We start from the raw sequence: 15,870 nt of genomic DNA on the forward strand, positions 1-15,870 counted from the left end.
GCAAAGATGTTCAGCCTGTGTTGCCCTGTAAATTGGTCTGCAGGTTACTAGCTATGGCTTCCAGCCCGGCGGGAGGCCCAGATACTATGGAAATGAAGCCTGCTATTATTAAAAGTAAAAAGCCACAACGCTGGTGGCCACCACGCCCGCTGCGGCTGCTAAGAGTGATAGCGGTAAGACTGAGAATACTAGGATTTTGCAAGGCCTAAAGAGTGCAAGAGAGAAAGCGAATGTAAAAGAAGCAAGTGTGCAGTGTAAAAAGTGAATGTAAAAATGGCATAGAGGAGAGTGACCCCTGCTGGTGGAAGTGAGGAAAAGCAAAAGCCTACAGCACCTGGTATTCCCAGGCGGTCTCCCATCCAAGTACTAACCAGGCCCGACCCTGCTTAGCTTCCGAGATCAGACGAGAAAAGGCGTGTTCAGGGTGGTGTGGCTGTAGGCAGAGACAGGCTTCTCACTTACTCCTCTTCTACTTTGCAGCCTGGCTGCTGGCAGCCCTTTGCACTACTTCACGCTAGACCTTTTTCTTCACTTTTTGCCTTCTCTTAAGGGAACTTCATACTCCAACAGGAGCAGTGCAAGAGCTGGGGGCGGCCCTTATACCCACAGGTGTTGTTCAGCAACCAGTCACAGGCCGCAGCCGCCCTCTTTCAAAAGGGCTGGGCGCAAGGTCTGCGCAGGGCTAAGAAACCATCCCGGGGGTGAAAGAAAGAGCAAGCTGGACCAGAGCCCATTGTCCAGTAGTCGGCTAAGGAAGAAGTTGAGATGGTTGCCCGTGCCTGGAAGCGAAGCTGCTTTTCAGTCAGCTTCTCTTTTCTTAGGGCGCGTTGTCTGCAAAGATGTTCAGCCTGTGTTGCCCTGTAAATTGGTCTGCAGGTTACTAGCTATGGCTTCCAGCCCGGCGGGAGGCCCAGATACTATGGAAATGAAGCCTGCTATTATTAAAAGAAAAAAGCCACAACGCTGGTGGCCACCACGCCTGCTGCGGCTGCTAAGAGTGATAGCGGTAAGACTGAGAATACTAGGATTTTGCAAGGCCTAAAGAGTGCAAGAGAGAAAGCGAATGTAAAAGAAGCAAGTGTGCAGTGTAAAAAGTGAATGTAAAAATGGCATAGAGGAGAGTGACCCCTGCTGGTGGAAGTGAGGAAAAGCAAAAGCCTACAGCACCTGGTATTCCCAGGCGGTCTCCCATCCAAGTACTAACCAGGCCCGACCCTGCTTAGCTTCCGAGATCAGGCGTGTTCAGGGTGGTGTGGCCGTAGGCAGAGACAGGCTTCTCACTTACTCCTCTTCTACTTTGCAGCCTGGCTGCTGGCAGCCCTTTGCACTACTTCACGCTAGACCTTCTTCTTCACTTTTTGCCTTCTCTTAAGGGAACTTCATACTCCAACAGGAGCAGTGCAAGAGCTGGGGGCGGCCCTTATACCCACAGGTGTTGTTCAGCAACCAGTCACAGGCCGCAGCCGCCCTCTTTCAAAAGGGCTGGGCGCAAGGTCTGCGCAGGGCTAAGAAACCATCCCGGGGGTGAAAGAAAGAGCAAGCTGGACCAGAGCCCATTGTCCAGGAGTCGGCTAAGGAAGAAGTTGAGATGGTTGCCCGTGCCTGGAAGCGAAGCTGCTTTTCAGTCAGCTTCTCTTTTCTTAGGGCGCGTTGTCTGCAAAGATGTTCAGCCTGTGTTGCCCTGTAAATTGGTCTGCAGGTTACTAGCTATGGCTTCCAGCCCGGCGGGAGGCCCAGATACTATGGAAATGAAGCCTGCTATTATTAAAAGTAAAAAGCTACAACGCTGGTGGCCACCACGCCCGCTGCGGCTGCTAAGAGTGATAGCGGTAAGACTGAGAATACTAGGATTTTGCAAGGCCTAAAGAGTGCAAGAGAGAAAGCGAATGTAAAAGAAGCAAGTGTGCAGTGTAAAAAGTGAATGTAAAAATGGCATAGAGGAGAGTGACCCCTGCTGGTGGAAGTGAGGAAAAGCAAAAGTCTACAGCACCTGGTATTCCCAGGCGGTCTCCCATCCAAGTACTAACCAGGCCCGACCCTGCTTAGCTTCCGAGATCAGACGAGATCGGGCGTGTTCAGGGTGGTGTGGCTGTAGGCAGAGACAGGCTTCTCACTTACTCCTCTTCTACTTTGCAGCCTGGCTGCTGGCAGCTCTTTGCACTACTTCACGCTAGACCTTTTTCTTCACTTTTTGCCTTCTCTTAAGGGAACTTCATACTCCAACAGGAGCAGTGCAAGAGCTGGGGGCGGCCCTTATACCCACAGGTGTTGTTCAGCAACCAGTCACAGGCCGCAGCCGCCCTCTTTCAAAAGGGCTGGGCGCAAGGTCTGCGCAGGGCTAAGAAACCATCCCGGGGGTGAAAGAAAGAGCAAGCTGGACCAGAGCCCATTGTCCAGTAGTTGGCTAAGGAAGAAGTTGAGATGGTTGCCCGTGCCTGGAAGCGAAGCTGCTTTTCAGTCAGCTTCTCTTTTCTTAGGGCGCGTTGTCTGCAAAGATGTTCAGCCTGTGTTGCCCTGTAAATTGGTCTGCAGGTTACTAGCTATGGCTTCCAGCCCGGCGGGAGGCCCAGATACTATGGAAATGAAGCCTGCTATTATTAAAAGAAAAAAGCCACAACGCTGGTGGCCACCACGCCCGCTGCGGCTGCTAAGAGTGATAGCGGTAAGACTGAGAATACTAGGATTTTGCAAGGCCTAAAGAGTGCAAGAGAGAAAGCGAATGTAAAAGAAGCAAGTGTGCAGTGTAAAAAGTGAATGTAAAAATGGCATAGAGGAGAGTGACCCCTGCTGGTGGAAGTGAGGAAAAGCAAAAGCCTACAGCACCTGGTATTCCCAGGCGGTCTCCCATCCAAGTACTAACCAGGCCCGACCCTGCTTAGCTTCCGAGATCAGACGAGATCGGGCGTGTTCAGGGTGGTGTGGCCGTAGGCAGAGACAGGCTTCTCACTTACTCCTCTTCTACTTTGCAGCCTGGCTGCTGGCAGCCCTTTGCACTACTTCACGCTAGACCTTTTTCTTCACTTTTTGCCTTCTCTTAAGGGAACTTCATACTCCAACAGGAGCAGTGCAAGAGCTGGGGGCGGCCCTTATACCCACAGGTGTTGTTCAGCAACCAGTCACAGGCCGCAGCCGCCCTCTTTCAAAAGGGCTGGGCGCAAGGTCTGCGCAGGGCTAAGAAACCATCCCGGGGGTGAAAGAAAGAGCAAGCTGGACCAGAGCCCATTGTCCAGGAGTCGGCTAAGGAAGAAGTTGAGATGGTTGCCCGTGCCTGGAAGCGAAGCTGCTTTTCAGTCAGCTTCTCTTTTATTAGGGCGCGTTGTCTGCAAAGATGTTCAGCCTGTGTTGCCCTGTAAATTGGTCTGCAGGTTACTAGCTATGGCTTCCAGCCCGGCGGGAGGCCCAGATACTATGGAAATGAAGCCTGCTATTATTAAAAGTAAAAAGCCACAACGCTGGTGGCCACCACGCCCGCTGCGGCTGCTAAGAGTGATAGCGGTAAGACTGAGAATACTAGGATTTTGCAAGGCCTAAAGAGTGCAAGAGAGAAAGCGAATGTAAAAGAAGCAAGTGTGCAGTGTAAAAAGTGAATGTAAAAATGGCATAGAGGAGAGTGACCCCTGCTGGTGGAAGTGAGGAAAAGCAAAAGCCTACAGCACCTGGTATTCCCAGGCGGTCTCCCATCCAAGTACTAACCAGGCCCGACCCTGCTTAGCTTCCGAGATCAGACGAGATCGGACGTGTTCAGGGTGGTGTGGCCGTAGGCAGAGACAGGCTTCTCACTTACTCCTCTTCTACTTTGCAGCCTGGCTGCTGGCAGCTCTTTGCACTACTTCACGCTAGACCTTTTTCTTCACTTTTTGCCTTCTCTTAAGGGAACTTCATACTCCAACAGGAGCAGTGCAAGAGCTGGGGGCGGCCCTTATACCCACAGGTGTTGTTCAGCAACCAGTCACAGGCCGCAGCCGCCCTCTTTCAAAAGGGCTGGGCGCAAGGTCTGCGCAGGGCTAAGAAACCATCCCGGGGGTGAAAGAAAGAGCAAGCTGGACCAGAGCCCATTGTCCAGGAGTCGGCTAAGGAAGAAGTTGAGATGGTTGCCCGTGCCTGGAAGCGAAGCTGCTTTTCAGTCAGCTTCTCTTTTCTTAGGGCGCGTTGTCTGCAAAGATGTTCAGCCTGTGTTGCCCTGTAAATTGGTCTGCAGGTTACTAGCTATGGCTTCCAGCCCGGCGGGAGGCCCAGATACTATGGAAATGAAGCCTGCTATTATTAAAAGTAAAAAGCCACAACGCTGGTGGCCACCACGCCCGCTGCGGCTGCTAAGAGTGATAGCGGTAAGACTGAGAATACTAGGATTTTGCAAGGCCTAAAGAGTGCAAGAGAGAAAGCGAATGTAAAAGAAGCAAGTGTGCAGTGTAAAAAGTGAATGTAAAAATGGCATAGAGGAGAGTGACCCCTGCTGGTGGAAGTGAGGAAAAGCAAAAGCCTACAGCACCTGGTATTCCCAGGCGGTCTCCCATCCAAGTACTAACCAGGCCCGACCCTGCTTAGCTTCCGAGATCAGACGAGATCGGGCGTGTTCAGGGTGGTGTGGCCGTAGGCAGAGACAGGCTTCTCACTTACTCCTCTTCTACTTTGCAGCCTGGCTGCTGGCAGCCCTTTGCACTACTTCACGCTAGACCTTCTTCTTCACTTTTTGCCTTCTCTTAAGGGAACTTCATACTCCAACAGGAGCAGTGCAAGAGCTGGGGGGCGGCCCTTATACCCACAGGTGTTGTTCAGCAACCAGTCACAGGCCGCAGCCGCCCTCTTTCAAAAGGGCTGGGCGCAAGGTCTGCGCAGGGCTAAGAAACCATCCCGGGGGTGAAAGAAAGAGCAAGCTGGACCAGAGCCCATTGTCCAGGAGTCGGCTAAGGAAGAAGTTGAGATGGTTGCCCGTGCCTGGAAGCGAAGCTGCTTTTCAGTCAGCTTCTCTTTTCTTAGGGCGCGTTGTCTGCAAAGATGTTCAGCCTGTGTTGCCCTGTAAATTGGTCTGCAGGTTACTAGCTATGGCTTCCAGCCCGGCGGGAGGCCCAGATACTATGGAAATGAAGCCTGCTATTATTAAAAGTAAAAAGCCACAACGCTGGTGGCCACCACGCCCGCTGCGGCTGCTAAGAGTGATAGCGGTAAAACTGAGAATACTAGGATTTTGCAAGGCCTAAAGAGTGCAAGAGAGAAAGCGAATGTAAAAGAAGCAAGTGTGCAGTGTAAAAAGTGAATGTAAAAATGGCATAGAGGAGAGTGACCCCTGCTGGTGGAAGTGAGGAAAAGCAAAAGCCTACAGCACCTGGTATTCCCAGGCGGTCTCCCATCCAAGTACTAACCAGGCCCGACCCTGCTTAGCTTCCGAGACCAGACGAGATCGGGCGTGTTCAGGGTGGTGTGGCCGTAGGCAGAGACAGGCTTCTCACTTACTCCTCTTCTACTTTGCAGCCTGGCTGCTGGCAGCTCTTTGCACTACTTCACGCTAGACCTTTTTCTTCACTTTTTGCCTTCTCTTAAGGGAACTTCATACTCCAACAGGAGCAGTGCAAGAGCTGGGGGGCGGCCCTTATACCCACAGGTGTTGTTCAGCAACCAGTCACAGGCCGCAGCCGCCCTCTTTCAAAAGGGCTGGGCGCAAGGTCTGCGCAGGGCTAAGAAACCATCCCGGGGGTGAAAGAAAGAGCAAGCTGGACCAGAGCCCATTGTCCAGGAGTCGGCTAAGGAAGAAGTTGAGATGGTTGCCCGTGCCTGGAAGCGAAGCTGCTTTTCAGTCAGCTTCTCTTTTCTTAGGGCGCGTTGTCTGCAAAGATGTTCAGCCTGTGTTGCCCTGTAAATTGGTCTGCAGGTTACTAGCTATGGCTTCCAGCCCGGCGGGAGGCCCAGATACTATGGAAATGAAGCCTGCTATTATTAAAAGTAAAAAGCCACAACGCTGGTGGCCACCACGCCCGCTGCGGCTGCTAAGAGTGATAGCGGTAAGACTGAGAATACTAGGATTTTGCAAGGCCTAAAGAGTGCAAGAGAGAAAGCGAATGTAAAAGAAGCAAGTGTGCAGTGTAAAAAGTGAATGTAAAAATGGCATAGAGGAGAGTGACCCCTGCTGGTGGAAGTGAGGAAAAGCAAAAGCCTACAGCACCTGGTATTCCCAGGCGGTCTCCCATCCAAGTACTAACCAGGCCCGACCCTGCTTAGCTTCCGAGATCAGGCGTGTTCAGGGTGGTGTGGCCGTAGGCAGAGACAGGCTTCTCACTTACTCCTCTTCTACTTTGCAGCCTGGCTGCTGGCAGCTCTTTGCACTACTTCACGCTAGACCTTCTTCTTCACTTTTTGCCTTCTCTTAAGGGAACTTCATACTCCAACAGGAGCAGTGCAAGAGCTGGGGGGCGGCCCTTATACCCACAGGTGTTGTTCAGCAACCAGTCACAGGCCGCAGCCGCCCTCTTTCAAAAGGGCTGGGCGCAAGGTCTGCGCAGGGCTAAGAAACCATCCCGGGGGTGAAAGAAAGAGCAAGCTGGACCAGAGCCCATTGTCCAGTAGTCGGCTAAGGAAGAAGTTGAGATGGTTGCCCGTGCCTGGAAGCGAAGCTGCTTTTCAGTCAGCTTCTCTTTTCTTAGGGCGCGTTGTCTGCAAAGATGTTCAGCCTGTGTTGCCCTGTAAATTGGTCTGCAGGTTACTAGCTATGGCTTCCAGCCCGGCGGGAGGCCCAGATACTATGGAAATGAAGCCTGCTATTATTAAAAGTAAAAAGCCACAACGCTGGTGGCCACCACGCCCGCTGCGGGTGCTAAGAGTGATAGCGGTAAGACTGAGAATACTAGGATTTTGCAAGGCCTAAAGAGTGCAAGAGAGAAAGCGAATGTAAAAGAAGCAAGTGTGCAGTGTAAAAAGTGAATGTAAAAATGGCATAGAGGAGAGTGACCCCTGCTGGTGGAAGTGAGGAAAAGCAAAAGCCTACAGCACCTGGTATTCCCAGGCGGTCTCCCATCCAAGTACTAACCAGGCCCGACCCTGCTTAGCTTCCGAGATCAGACGAGATCGGGCGTGTTCAGGGTGGTGTGGCCGTAGGCGGAGACAGGCTTCTCACTTACTCCTCTTCTACTTTGCAGCCTGGCTGCTGGCAGCTCTTTGCACTACTTCACGCTAGACCTTTTTCGTCACTTTTTGCCTTCTCTTAAGGGAACTTCATACTCCAACAGGAGCAGTGCAAGAGCTGGGGGCGGCCCTTATACCCACAGGTGTTGTTCAGCAACCAGTCACAGGCCGCAGCCGCCCTCTTTCAAAAGGGCTGGGCGCAAGGTCTGCGCAGGGCTAAGAAACCATCCCGGGGGTGAAAGAAAGAGCAAGCTGGACCAGAGCCCATTGTCCAGGAGTCGGCTAAGGAAGAAGTTGAGATGGTTGCCCGTGCCTGGAAGCGAAGCTGCTTTTCAGTCAGCTTCTCTTTTCTTAGGGCACGTTGTCTGCAAAGATGTTCAGCCTGTGTTGCCCTGTAAATTGGTCTGCAGGTTACTAGCTATGGCTTCCAGCCCGGCGGGAGGCCCAGATACTATGGAAATGAAGCCTGCTATTATTAAAAGTAAAAAGCCACAACGCTGGTGGCCAGCACGCCCGCTGCGGCTGCTAAGAGTGATAGCGGTAAGACTGAGAATACTAGGATTTTGCAAGGCCTAAAGAGTGCAAGAGAGAAAGCGAATGTAAAAGAAGCAAGTGTGCAGTGTAAAAAGTGAATGTAAAAATGGCATAGAGGAGAGTGACCCCTGCTGGTGGAAGTGAGGAAAAGCAAAAGCCTACAGCACCTGGTATTCCCAGGCGGTCTCCCATCCAAGTACTAACCAGGCCCGACCCTGCTTAGCTTCCGAGATCGGGCGTGTTCAGGGTGGTGTGGCCGTAGGCAGAGACAGGCTTCTCACTTACTCCTCTTCTACTTTGCAGCCTGGCTGCTGGCAGCCCTTTGCACTACTTCACGCTAGACCTTTTTCTTCACTTTTTGCCTTCTCTTAAGGGAACTTCATACTCCAACAGGAGCAGTGCAAGAGCTGGGGGCGGCCCTTATACCCACAGGTGTTGTTCAGCAACCAGTCACAGGCCGCAGCCGCCCTCTTTCAAAAGGGCTGGGCGCAAGGTCTGCGCAGGGCTAAGAAACCATCCCGGGGGTGAAAGAAAGAGCAAGCTGGACCAGAGCCCATTGTCCAGTAGTCGGCTAAGGAAGAAGTTGAGATGGTTGCCCGTGCCTGGAAGCGAAGCTGCTTTTCAGTCAGCTTCTCTTTTCTTAGGGCGCGTTGTCTGCAAAGATGTTCAGCCTGTGTTGCCCTGTAAATTGGTCTGCAGGTTACGAGCTATGGCTTCCAGCCCGGCGGGAGGCCCAGATACTATGGAAATGAAGCCTGCTATTATTAAAAGAAAAAAGCCACAACGCTGGTGGCCACCACGCCCGCTGCGGCTGCTAAGAGTGATAGCGGTAAGACTGAGAATACTAGGATTTTGCAAGGCCTAAAGAGTGCAAGAGAGAAAGCGAATGTAAAAGAAGCAAGTGTGCAGTGTAAAAAGTGAATGTAAAAATGGCATAGAGGAGAGTGACCCCTGCTGGTGGAAGTGAGGAAAAGCAAAAGCCTACAGCACCTGGTATTCCCAGGCGGTCTCCAATCCAAGTACTAACCAGGCCCAACCCTGCTTAGCTTCCGAGATCAGACGAGATCGGGCGTGTTCAGGGTGGTGTGGCCGTAGGCAGAGACAGGCTTCTCACTTACTCCTCTTCTACTTTGCAGCCTGGCTGCTGGCAGCTCTTTGCACTACTTCACGCTAGACCTTCTTCTTCACTTTTTGCCTTCTCTTAAGGGAACTTCATACTCCAACAGGAGCAGTGCAAGAGCTGGGGGGCGGCCCTTATACCCACAGGTGTTGTTCAGCAACCAGTCACAGGCCGCAGCCGCCCTCTTTCAAAAGGGCTGGGCGCAAGGTCTGCGCAGGGCTAAGAAACCATCCCGGGGGTGAAAGAAAGAGCAAGCTGGACCAGAGCCCATTGTCCAGTAGTCGGCTAAGGAAGAAGTTGAGATGGTTGCCCGTGCCTGGAAGCGAAGCTGCTTTTCAGTCAGCTTCTCTTTTCTTAGGGCGCGTTGTCTGCAAAGATGTTCAGCCTGTGTTGCCCTGTAAATTGGTCTGCAGGTTACTAGCTATGGCTTCCAGCCCGGCGGGAGGCCCAGATACTATGGAAATGAAGCCTGCTATTATTAAAAGTAAAAAGCCACAACGCTGGTGGCCACCACGCCCGCTGCGGCTGCTAAGAGTGATAGCGGTAAGACTGAGAATACTAGGATTTTGCAAGGCCTAAAGAGTGCAAGAGAGAAAGCGAATGTAAAAGAAGCAAGTGTGCAGTGTAAAAAGTGAATGTAAAAATGGCATAGAGGAGAGTGACCCCTGCTGGTGGAAGTGAGGAAAAGCAAAAGCCTACAGCACCTGGTATTCCCAGGCGGTCTCCCATCAAAGTACTAACCAGGCCCGACCCTGCTTAGCTTCCGAGATCAGACGAGATCAGGCGTGTTCAGGGTGGTGTGGCCGTAGGCAGAGACAGGCTTCTCACTTACTCCTCTTCTACTTTGCAGCCTGGCTGCTGGCAGCTCTTTGCACTACTTCACGCTAGACCTTCTTCTTCACTTTTTGCCTTCTCTTAAGGGAACTTCATACTCCAACAGGAGCAGTGCAAGAGCTGGGGGCGGCCCTTATACCCACAGGTGTTGTTCAGCAACCAGTCACAGGCCGCAGCCGCCCTCTTTCAAAAGGGCTGGGCGCAAGGTCTGCGCAGGGCTAAGAAACCATCCCGGGGGTGAAAGAAAGAGCAAGCTGGACCAGAGCCCATTGTCCAGTAGTCGGCTAAGGAAGAAGTTGAGATGGTTGCCCGTGCCTGGAAGCGAAGCTGCTTTTCAGTCAGCTTCTCTTTTCTTAGGGCGCGTTGTCTGCAAAGATGTTCAGCCTGTGTTGCCCTGTAAATTGGTCTGCAGGTTACTAGCTATGGCTTCCAGCCCGGCGGGAGGCCCAGATACTATGGAAATGAAGCCTGCTATTATTAAAAGTAAAAAGCCACAACGCTGGTGGCCACCACGCCCGCTGCGGCTGCTAAGAGTGATAGCGGTAAGACTGAGAATACTAGGATTTTGCAAGGCCTAAAGAGTGCAAGAGAGAAAGCGAATGTAAAAGAAGCAAGTGTGCAGTGTAAAAAGTGAATGTAAAAATGGCATAGAGGAGAGTGACCCCTGCTGGTGGAAGTGAGGAAAAGCAAAAGCCTACAGCACCTGGTATTCCCAGGCGGTCTCCCATCCAAGTACTAACCAGGCCCGACCCTGCTTAGCTTCCGAGATCAGAGGAGATCGGGCGTGTTCAGGGTGGTGTGGCCGTAGGCAGAGACAGGCTTCTCACTTACTCCTCTTCTACTTTGCAGCCTGGCTGCTGGCAGCCCTTTGCACTACTTCACGCTAGACCTTTTTCTTCACTTTTTGCCTTCTCTTAAGGGAACTTCATACTCCAACAGGAGCAGTGCAAGAGCTGGGGGCGGCCCTTATACCCACAGGTGTTGTTCAGCAACCAGTCACAGGCCGCAGCCGCCCTCTTTCAAAAGGGCTGGGCGCAAGGTCTGCGCAGGGCTAAGAAACCATCCCGGGGGTGAAAGAAAGAGCAAGCTGGACCAGAGCCCATTGTCCAGGAGTCGGCTAAGGAAGAAGTTGAGATGGTTGCCCGTGCCTGGAAGCGAAGCTGCTTTTCAGTCAGCTTCTCTTTTATTAGGGCGCGTTGTCTGCAAAGATGTTCAGCCTGTGTTGCCCTGTAAATTGGTCTGCAGGTTACTAGCTATGGCTTCCAGCCCGGCGGGAGGCCCAGATACTATGGAAATGAAGCCTGCTATTATTAAAAGTAAAAAGCCACAACGCTGGTGGCCACCACGCCCGCTGCGGCTGCTAAGAGTGATAGCGGTAAGACTGAGAATACTAGGATTTTGCAAGGCCTAAAGAGTGCAAGAGAGAAAGCGAATGTAAAAGAAGCAAGTGTGCAGTGTAAAAAGTGAATGTAAAAATGGCATAGAGGAGAGTGACCCCTGCTGGTGGAAGTGAGGAAAAGCAAAAGCCTACAGCACCTGGTATTCCCAGGCGGTCTCCCATCCAAGTACTAACCAGGCTCGACCCTGCTTAGCTTCCGAGATCAGACGAGATCGGGCGTGTTCAGGGTGGTGTGGCCGTAGGCAGAGACAGGCTTCTCACTTACTCCTCTTCTACTTTGCAGCCTGGCTGCTGGCAGCCCTTTGCACTACTTCACGCTAGACCTTTTTCTTCACTTTTTGCCTTCTCTTAAGGGAACTTCATACTCCAACAGGAGCAGTGCAAGAGCTGGGGGCGGCCCTTATACCCACAGGTGTTGTTCAGCAACCAGTCACAGGCCGCAGCCGCCCTCTTTCAAAAGGGCTGGGCGCAAGGTCTGCGCAGGGCTAAGAAACCATCCCGGGGGTGAAAGAAAGAGCAAGCTGGACCAGAGCCCATTGTCCAGGAGTCGGCTAAGGAAGAAGTTGAGATGGTTGCCCGTGCCTGGAAGCGAAGCTGCTTTTCAGTCAGCTTCTCTTTTCTTAGGGCGCGTTGTCTGCAAAGATGTTCAGCCTGTGTTGCCCTGTAAATTGGTCTGCAGGTTACTAGCTATGGCTTCCAGCCCGGCGGGAGGCCCAGATACTATGGAAATGAAGCCTGCTATTATTAAAAGTAAAAAGCCACAACGCTGGTGGCCACCACGCCCGCTGCGGCTGCTAAGAGTGATAGCGGTAAGACTGAGAATACTAGGATTTTGCAAGGCCTAAAGAGTGCAAGAGAGAAAGCGAATGCAAAAGAAGCAAGTGTGCAGTGTAAAAAGTGAATGTAAAAATGGCATAGAGGAGAGTGACCCCTGCTGGTGGAAGTGAGGAAAAGCAAAAGCCTACAGCACCTGGTATTCCCAGGCGGATTCCCATCCAAGTACTAACCAGGCCCGACCCTGCTTAGCTTCCGAGATCAGACGAGATCGGGCGTGTTCAGGGTGGTGTGGCCGTAGGCAGAGACTGGCTTCTCACTTACTCCTCTTCTACTTTGCAGCCTGGCTGCTGGCAGCTCTTTGCACTACTTCACGCTAGACCTTCTTCTTCACTTTTTACCTTCTCTTAAGGGAACTTCATACTCCAACAGGAGCAGTGCAAGAGCTGGGGGGCGGCCCTTATACCCACAGGTGTTGTTCAGCAACCAGTCACAGGCCGCAGCCGCCCTCTTTCAAAAGGGCTGGGCGCAAGGTCTGCGCAGGGCTAAGAAACCATCCTGGGGGTGAAAGAAAGAGCAAGCTGGACCAGAGCCCATTGTCCAGTAGTCGGCTAAGGAAGAAGTTGAGATGGTTGCCCGTGCCTGGAAGCGAAGCTGCTTTTCAGTCAGCTTCTCTTTTCTTAGGGCGCGTTGTCTGCAAAGATGTTCAGCCTGTGTTGCCCTGTAAATTGGTCTGCAGGTTACTAGCTATGGCTTCCAGCCCGGCGGGAGGCCCAGATACTATGGAAATGAAGCCTGCTATTATTAAAAGAAAAAAGCCACAACGCTGGTGGCCACCACGCCCGCTGCGGCTGCTAAGAGTGATAGCGGTAAGACTGAGAATACTAGGATTTTGCAAGGCCTAAAGAGTGCAAGAGAGAAAGCGAATGTAAAAGAAGCAAGTGTGCAGTGTAAAAAGTGAATGTAAAAATGGCATAGAGGAGAGTGACCCCTGCTGGTGGAAGTGAGGAAAAGCAAAAGCCTACAGCACCTGGTATTCCCAGGCGGTCTCCCATCCAAGTACTAACCAGGCCCGACCCTGCTTAGCTTCCGAGATCAGACGAGATCGGGCATGTTCAGGGTGGTGTGGCTGTAGGCAGAGACAGGCTTCTCACTTACTCCTCTTCTACTTTGCAGCCTGGCTGCTGGCAGCTCTTTGCACTACTTCACGCTAGACCTTTTTCTTCACTTTTTGCCTTCTCTTAAGGGAACTTCATACTCCAACAGGAGCAGTGCAAGAGCTGGGGGCGGCCCTTATACCCACAGGTGTTGTTCAGCAACCAGTCACAGGCCGCAGCCGCCCTCTTTCAAAAGGGCTGGGCGCAAGGTCTGCGCAGGGCTAAGAAACCATCCCGGGGGTGAAAGAAAGAGCAAGCTGGACCAGAGCCCATTGTCCAGGAGTCGGCTAAGGAAGAAGTTGAGATGGTTGCCCGTGCCTGGAAGCGAAGCTGCTTTTCAGTCAGCTTCTCTTTTCTTAGGGCGCGTTGTCTGCAAAGATGTTCAGCCTGTGTTGCCCTGTAAATTGGTCTGCAGGTTACTAGCTATGGCTTCCAGCCCGGCGGGAGGCCCAGATACTATGGAAATGAAGCCTGCTATTATTAAAAGTAAAAAGCCACAACGCTGGTGGCCACCACGCCCGCTGCGGCTGCTAAGAGTGATAGCGGTAAGACTGAGAATACTAGGATTTTGCAAGGCCTAAAGAGTGCAAGAGAGAAAGCGAATGTAAAAGAAGCAAGTGTGCAGTGTAAAAAGTGAATGTAAAAATGGCATAGAGGAGAGTGACCCCTGCTGGTGGAAGTGAGGAAAAGCAAAAGTCTACAGCACCTGGTATTCCCAGGCGGTCTCCCATCCAAGTACTAACCAGGCCCGACCCTGCTTAGCTTCCGAGATCAGGCGTGTTCAGGGTGGTGTGGCCGTAGGCAGAGACAGACTTCTCACTTACTCCTCTTCTACTTTGCAGCCTGGCTGCTGGCAGCTCTTTGCACTACTTCACGCTAGACCTTTTTCTTCACTTTTTGCCTTCTCTTAAGGGAACTTCATACTCCAACAGGAGCAGTGCAAGAGCTGGGGGCGGCCCTTATACCCACAGGTGTTGTTCAGCAACCAGTCACAGGCCGCAGCCGCCCTCTTTCAAAAGGGCTGGGCGCAAGGTCTGCGCAGGGCTAAGAAACCATCCCGGGGGTGAAAGAAAGAGCAAGCTGGACCAGAGCCCATTGTCCAGGAGTCGGCTAAGGAAGAAGTTGAGATGGTTGCCCGTGCCTGGAAGCGAAGCTGCTTTTCAGTCAGCTTCTCTTTTCTTAGGGCACGTTGTCTGCAAAGATGTTCAGCCTGTGTTGCCCTGTAAATTGGTCTGCAGGTTACTAGCTATGGCTTCCAGCCCGGCGGGAGGCCCAGATACTATGGAAATGAAGCCTGCTATTATTAAAAGTAAAAAGCCACAACGCTGGTGGCCACCACGCCCGCTGCGGCTGCTAAGAGTGATAGCGGTAAGACTGAGAATACTAGGATTTTGCAAGGCCTAAAGAGTGCAAGAGAGAAAGCGAATGTAAAAGAAGCAAGTGTGCAGTGTAAAAAGTGAATGTAAAAATGGCATAGAGGAGAGTGACCCCTGCTGGTGGAAGTGAGGAAAAGGAAAAGGAAAAGCACCTGGTATTCCCAGGCGGTCTCCCATCCAAGCACTAACCAGGCCCCACCCTGCTTAGCTTCCGAGATCAGATGAGATCGGGCGTGTTCAGGGTGGTGTGGCCGTAGGCAGAGACAGGCTTCTCACTTACTCCTCTTCTACTTTGCAGCCTGGCTGCTGGCAGCTCTTTGCACTACTTCACGCTAGACCTTTTTCTTCACTTTTTGCCTTCTCTTAAGGGAACTTCATACTCCAACAGGAGCAGTGCAAGAGCTGGGGGCGGCCCTTATACCCACAGGTGTTGTTCAGCAACCAGTCACAGGCCGCAGCCGCCCTCTTTCAAAAGGGCTGGGCGCAAGGTCTGCGCAGGGCTAAGAAACCATCCCGGGGGTGAAAGAAAGAGCAAGCTGGACCAGAGCCCATTGTCCAGGAGTCGGCTAAGGAAGAAGTTGAGATGGTTGCCTGTGCCTGGAAGCGAAGCTGCTTTTCAGTCAGCTTCTCTTTTCTTAGGGCACGTTGTCTGCAAAGATGTTCAGCCTGTGTTGCCCTGTAAATTGGTCTGCAGGTTACTAGCTATGGCTTCCAGCCCGGCGGGAGGCCCAGATACTATGGAAATGAAGACTGCTATTATTAAAAGTAAAAAGCCACAACGCTGGTGGCCACCACGCCCGCTGCGGCTGCTAAGAGTGATAGCGGTAAGACTGAGAATACTAGGATTTTGCAAGGCCTAAAGAGTGCAAGAGAGAAAGCGAATGTAAAAGAAGCAAGTGTGCAGTGTAAAAAGTGAATGTAAAAATGGCATAGAGGAGAGTGACCCCTGCTGGTGGAAGTGAGGAAAAGCAAAAGCCTACAGCACCTGGTATTCCCAGGCGGTCTCCCATCCAAGTACTAACCAGGCCCGACCCTGCTTAGCTTCCAAGATCAGACGAGATCGGGCGTGTTCAGGGTGGTGTGGCCGTAGGCAGAGACAGGCTTCTCACTTACTCCTCTTCTACTTTGCAGCCTGGCTGCTGGCAGCCCGGCTGCTGGCAGCCCGGCTGCTGGCAGCCCTTTGCACTACTTCACGCTAGACCTTTTTCTTCACTTTTTGCCTTCTCTTAAGGGAACTTCATACTCCAACAGGAGCAGTGCAAGAGCTGGGGGCGGCCCTTATACCCACAGGTGTTGTTCAGCAACCAGTCACAGGCCGCAGCCGCCCTCTTTCAAAAGGGCTGGGCGCAAGGTCTGCGCAGGGCTAAGAAACCATCCCGGGGGTGAAAGAAAGAGCAAGCTGGACCAGAGCCCATTGTCCAGTAGTCGGCTAAGGAAGAAGTTGAGATGGTTGCCCGTGCCTGGAAGCGAAGCTGCTTTTCAGTCAGCTTCTCTTTTCTTAGGGCGCGTTGTCTGCAAAGATGTTCAGCCTGTGTTGCCCTGTAAATTGGTCTGCAGGTTACT

General features: G+C 52.2%; 14 non-coding genes and 5 pseudogenes across 14 annotated transcripts; all 19 read right to left on the minus strand.

Annotated features, from left to right (window-relative positions):
- Nucleotides 1-322: 322 nt before the first annotated feature.
- Nucleotides 323-441, minus strand: LOC142190302 (5S ribosomal RNA). Its single transcript, XR_012714223.1, has one exon. It is a non-coding gene; the product is annotated as a 5S ribosomal RNA (ribosomal RNA).
- A 714-nt stretch (nt 442-1,155) lies between these two features.
- LOC142190376 (5S ribosomal RNA) lies at nt 1,156-1,264 on the minus strand (annotated as a pseudogene).
- Nucleotides 1,265-1,978: 714 nt separating this feature from the next.
- Nucleotides 1,979-2,097, minus strand: LOC142189901 (5S ribosomal RNA). Its single transcript, XR_012713849.1, has one exon. It is a non-coding gene; the product is annotated as a 5S ribosomal RNA (ribosomal RNA).
- A 714-nt stretch (nt 2,098-2,811) lies between these two features.
- LOC142191226 (5S ribosomal RNA) lies at nt 2,812-2,930 on the minus strand. Its single transcript, XR_012714834.1, has one exon. It is a non-coding gene; the product is annotated as a 5S ribosomal RNA (ribosomal RNA).
- Nucleotides 2,931-3,644: 714 nt separating this feature from the next.
- On the minus strand, nt 3,645-3,763 carry LOC142189858 (5S ribosomal RNA). The gene has a single exon (XR_012713808.1). It is a non-coding gene; the product is annotated as a 5S ribosomal RNA (ribosomal RNA).
- Nucleotides 3,764-4,477: 714 nt separating this feature from the next.
- Nucleotides 4,478-4,596, minus strand: LOC142191229 (5S ribosomal RNA). The gene has a single exon (XR_012714835.1). It is a non-coding gene; the product is annotated as a 5S ribosomal RNA (ribosomal RNA).
- Nucleotides 4,597-5,311: 715 nt separating this feature from the next.
- Nucleotides 5,312-5,430, minus strand: LOC142189821 (5S ribosomal RNA). Its single transcript, XR_012713773.1, has one exon. It is a non-coding gene; the product is annotated as a 5S ribosomal RNA (ribosomal RNA).
- A 715-nt stretch (nt 5,431-6,145) lies between these two features.
- Nucleotides 6,146-6,254, minus strand: LOC142190378 (5S ribosomal RNA; annotated as a pseudogene).
- A 715-nt stretch (nt 6,255-6,969) lies between these two features.
- LOC142191230 (5S ribosomal RNA) lies at nt 6,970-7,088 on the minus strand. The gene has a single exon (XR_012714836.1). It is a non-coding gene; the product is annotated as a 5S ribosomal RNA (ribosomal RNA).
- A 714-nt stretch (nt 7,089-7,802) lies between these two features.
- LOC142190331 (5S ribosomal RNA) lies at nt 7,803-7,911 on the minus strand (annotated as a pseudogene).
- Nucleotides 7,912-8,625: 714 nt separating this feature from the next.
- On the minus strand, nt 8,626-8,744 carry LOC142190074 (5S ribosomal RNA). Its single transcript, XR_012714010.1, has one exon. It is a non-coding gene; the product is annotated as a 5S ribosomal RNA (ribosomal RNA).
- Nucleotides 8,745-9,459: 715 nt separating this feature from the next.
- On the minus strand, nt 9,460-9,578 carry LOC142189855 (5S ribosomal RNA). The gene has a single exon (XR_012713805.1). It is a non-coding gene; the product is annotated as a 5S ribosomal RNA (ribosomal RNA).
- A 714-nt stretch (nt 9,579-10,292) lies between these two features.
- LOC142189767 (5S ribosomal RNA) lies at nt 10,293-10,411 on the minus strand. Its single transcript, XR_012713722.1, has one exon. It is a non-coding gene; the product is annotated as a 5S ribosomal RNA (ribosomal RNA).
- A 714-nt stretch (nt 10,412-11,125) lies between these two features.
- On the minus strand, nt 11,126-11,244 carry LOC142190043 (5S ribosomal RNA). Its single transcript, XR_012713981.1, has one exon. It is a non-coding gene; the product is annotated as a 5S ribosomal RNA (ribosomal RNA).
- A 714-nt stretch (nt 11,245-11,958) lies between these two features.
- Nucleotides 11,959-12,077, minus strand: LOC142189969 (5S ribosomal RNA). The gene has a single exon (XR_012713911.1). It is a non-coding gene; the product is annotated as a 5S ribosomal RNA (ribosomal RNA).
- A 715-nt stretch (nt 12,078-12,792) lies between these two features.
- LOC142189773 (5S ribosomal RNA) lies at nt 12,793-12,911 on the minus strand. Its single transcript, XR_012713728.1, has one exon. It is a non-coding gene; the product is annotated as a 5S ribosomal RNA (ribosomal RNA).
- Nucleotides 12,912-13,625: 714 nt separating this feature from the next.
- On the minus strand, nt 13,626-13,734 carry LOC142190440 (5S ribosomal RNA; annotated as a pseudogene).
- A 715-nt stretch (nt 13,735-14,449) lies between these two features.
- Nucleotides 14,450-14,566, minus strand: LOC142190501 (5S ribosomal RNA; annotated as a pseudogene).
- Nucleotides 14,567-15,280: 714 nt separating this feature from the next.
- Nucleotides 15,281-15,399, minus strand: LOC142189886 (5S ribosomal RNA). The gene has a single exon (XR_012713835.1). It is a non-coding gene; the product is annotated as a 5S ribosomal RNA (ribosomal RNA).
- Nucleotides 15,400-15,870: the final 471 nt, after the last annotated feature.

This window comes from Leptodactylus fuscus, chromosome 1 (genome assembly GCF_031893055.1).
Source record: "Leptodactylus fuscus isolate aLepFus1 chromosome 1, aLepFus1.hap2, whole genome shotgun sequence".
NCBI classification, from domain to species: Eukaryota; Metazoa; Chordata; class Amphibia; order Anura; family Leptodactylidae; genus Leptodactylus; species Leptodactylus fuscus.